Here is a 4238-nt window from a genome sequence, read left to right on the forward strand (position 1 = left end):
ACATAAACACAAAATAACAAATACCCAGAACCCTTTGCAGCACTAACTCTTCCGGGACGCTACAATATACACCCCCTGCCACCCTGATTACGTCACATCAAATATTCCAATTTGAAAAATAATTTTGGTGAAGGATTTTGCATATTTTGTGTGTTTTCCATTAAAAAAACCTAGTTTGGTTTGACAAAAAAGGACGGAAAACAAACAAACAAAAAAACAACATAAAAAAACGAAAACATTTTGAAATGAGGAATAGATCTGAAGGTGATGTAGACTCCAGAGATTTGAGCGTTAAATGTAAAATGAATGTATGCCCTGGCACACCATTATCATCATTTCATCACCCAAGCAAAACACTTTTTACACTTTTATACTGAAATAAATACACCTACAACTTATTAAATAAAAACATAGAAAAAATTACCATCAGCGGTAAAGTGTAGATCCATGAAGGAAATAAAAGTGAATGAATGTTTATAAGTGAATACAAATTTACATAGGCATACAAATTTGTAGTATTTTTTCTATTATTTATTATAATGAATTAAGTCAGGTTTATGACAACCTTTTTCCAAAAGACAGTATATAACGTGAGATATAACAGGACAATGCATACGTTTATCATTTGTTTTCGAAACTTTTACAAAAAAGTGGAACCCCAAAAATGTACTGTGGGACCCCATTTTTATGACTTGATGGGGTCCATGGGACCCCATTTTGAAAATTCTTAGCGCCAACACTGCTGTCAACAGAGGAGAAAAATGCTTTATTTAAATAAATGTATTAATAGGATCTGGGGTGGAGGTCTAGAAGCAACCTAACTAGCTTGTTCTGGGATGTTTGGAGTCTAGATTTGAGGGTTTTGGAGGTGCTGGAGAACCAGGAGGTGCAAGCGTAATCGAAAAAAGGTAGCATGAGAGTTCCCGCTAGAATCTTCATGGTGCTTTTGTTGACCAGTGAGGAGATTCGTAGAGAAATCTTGTTCGTTGATTGACCTTTTTGGGCGTGGGCCATGGGCCTGTTTCTTTGCGAAGAGATGGTCCCCCGGCCCCTTGATGGCATATACTATATTCCAGTGTTTCTTAACCAGAGAGTTGCCCCCATTGTTGGGCCGTGAGCGCCCCCTAGGATGTAATATATGTCTTTTTTTCAGCTGTGGTTCATATGGGCCGCAGCAGTACTTAGTTGTAATACACTTTTCCACCACTTGTGGCAGTATTGACAATATAAAACAAACAGAAGAAGTCTGGCACTAACCTCATAGAGAAATTTCTTAAGCGCAAACAATATGACTAAAGTGGTGCAGCTGTATTTTAATTTTCACTTTAATTTCATTGACAGTTTAGTTAAGAAAAATATTTATTATTAATATTTGTATTTTATTTTAGCACAACATAATACATATTGTATGTACATGTATTTTTCCAAATCAGCCTGACCTAAGCCTCAGGTTAATTTGTTAAATTAATAATATAATCTTTGTGATTAACACATGCTTTTATATCATTTTACAAGGTATTAAACTATAAGTAGGGTAGATATCTAATTTTATTGAATATGATGTAGGTTGATTGGCAACACTAAATGGTCCCTAGTGTGTGAATGTGAGTGTGAATGTTGTCTGTCTATCTGTGTTGGCCCTGCGATGAGGTGGCGACTTGTCCAGGGTGTACCCTGCCTTCCGCCCGATTGTAGCTGAGATAGGCGCCAGCGCCCCCCGCGACCCCGAAAGGGAATAAGCGGTAGAAAATGGATGGATGGATGGATGATCAAAATCAAGAGTAAGATTACTAATTCAGTGTTAATATGGCGTAGTGCAGTGCTTCTACACCTTTTTTCAGTCATGTAAATCCTGTGAACATGTTTTTAATTCAAGTACCCCCTAATCACAGCAAAGCATTTTTGGTTGGAAAAAAGAAATAAAGAAGTAAAATACAGCATTATGTCATCAGTTTCTGATTTATTAAATTGTATAACAGTGCAAAATATTGCTCATTTGTAGTGGTCTTTCTTCAACTATTTGGAAAAAAAGATATACAAATAACAAAAAAACGTGTTGAAAAATAAACAACTGATTCAATTCTAAATGCAGATTTCTCCACATAGAAGTAATCATCAACTTAAAGTGCCCTCTTTGGGGATTGTAATAGATTGTCATTTTAAACATTTCTTCACAAAAAAAGAAATCTTTAACATCAATATTTATGGAACATGTCCACAAAAAATCTAGCTGTCAACACTGAATATTGCATTGTTGTATTTTTACTTTCACAGTTTATGAACTTACATTCATATTTTGTTGAAGTATTATTCAATAAGTATATTTATAAAGGATTTTTGAATTGTTGCTATAGTTGGAATATTTAAAAAAAATCTCACGTACCCCTTGGCATACCTTCAAGTACCCCTAAGGGTACTCATACCTCCATTTGAGAACCACTGGCATAGTGGGTAGAGCGGCCGTGCCAGAAACCTGAGGGTTGTAGGTTCGCTTCCCACCTATTTACATCCAAATCGCTGCCATTGTGTCCTTGGGCAGGACACTTCACCCTTGCCCCCGGTGCTGCTCTCACTGGTGAATGAATGATTGGTGGTGGTCGGAGGGGTCGTAGGCACAAACTGGCAGCCACGCTTCCGTCAGTCTACCCCAGGGCAGCTGTGGCTACACATGTAACTTACCACCACCTGGTGTGAATGAATGATGGCTTCCCACTTCTCTGTGAGCACTTTGAGTATCTAATAATAGAAAAGCGCAATATAAAATCTAATCCATTATTATTATTATTATTATTATATTAGCATGGTGCCCAAGTCCCTCTGTAGTTGAAAAGTTGGGTCCTGAGGTCAAACAGATGAAGTGCTGATAGCGTGTCAGCTACCAGCACTGAGATTGCTGCCTGCCTCTCCTCCAGCGGGGGCGCTGTCGACTTGGGCCCCACTTCCTGCTCCAGGGCCGCAAAGCAAAAGGGACCTGCCAGAGAAGTACAGCGCAGAGTGGATGGACGATTGGTACTGGGGGGTGCTGAAGGAGCGGGAGAGGGAGGAACAGTCCTGTTCAGTCCTGCAAACGCCATCCTCTCCAGCGCTGCAAAGCACACGGGACCCTCCAGAAATGTACAGTGCAGCATGGATGGAGGACTGTACCAGAGGGGGCTGAAAGAGCTGGAGAGCAGGCCACAGAAACCACAGAATCCTCGAATATATATATATCTATATATATATATATATATATATATATATATATATATATATATATATATATATATATATGTAGGTGTGGGAAAAATCACAAGACTACTTCATCTCTACAGAACTGTTTCATGAGGGGTTCCCTCAATCATCAGGAGATTGATTGAGGGATGATTGAGGGATGATTGAGGGGTTCCCTCAATCGTCAGGAGAAAAAAAATCTGATGATTGAGGGAACCCCTCATGAAACAGTTCTGTAGAGATGAAGTAGTCTTGTTCATTTTTCCCACACCTACATATTGCGCTCTACCACGGTATCGAGCACTATTCTCTGGATAATCCAATCAAGACATATATATATATATATATATGTATATATATATATATGTATATATATATATATATATATATATATATATATATATATACATATATATATATATATATATATATATTTGATCCCATATATTTATCAGATGTCTTTTACTGAATATGCGCAAACACTGTTTCATATTATGTGATAATATATTTTATACTGTATTTTTTGTTTTCTTGTATGTTTTATGTATTGTGTGTCTACATGGACGGTGGAGTCTGCAATAAAGCTTGATTGATTGATTGAGGTGGTGTAAAACTGTAATAAGAGCTTTTACGTCACGTTGGCGTTATTTTTAGTTCTGCACATGACACACCAGGATATATCCGCATGGTAATGTCGGATAGTCCACTTCTCTGGAGTGTTTTGACAGCAAAAAGCCAAGCTGCCGTACCATTTCAGCACTATGCAGGAACAGAGTCAAGTGCTGCATTTGGGGCAAGGCATCATTAAGGTTGTTCAGCATCGCAGGGTTTCTTAGGACTGCATGCATGCGGCTCGTAAATGTCACTTTGTGTTGGCTCCTTCCTAAAAGCAGAGAATTTATGGACGGAAATCCCTTCTCGGTACAACACAAACGCACACGGAAAAAAAAGTATGGTATGCAAATAGAAATATTGTTTGTCAGTATTTGAGTTGAACTTGTCACCTCTTTAAAGGCCGACACACCGGG

This window comes from Nerophis ophidion, linkage group LG16 (assembly GCF_033978795.1).
Source record: "Nerophis ophidion isolate RoL-2023_Sa linkage group LG16, RoL_Noph_v1.0, whole genome shotgun sequence".
NCBI lineage: Eukaryota > Metazoa > Chordata > Actinopteri > Syngnathiformes > Syngnathidae > Nerophis > Nerophis ophidion.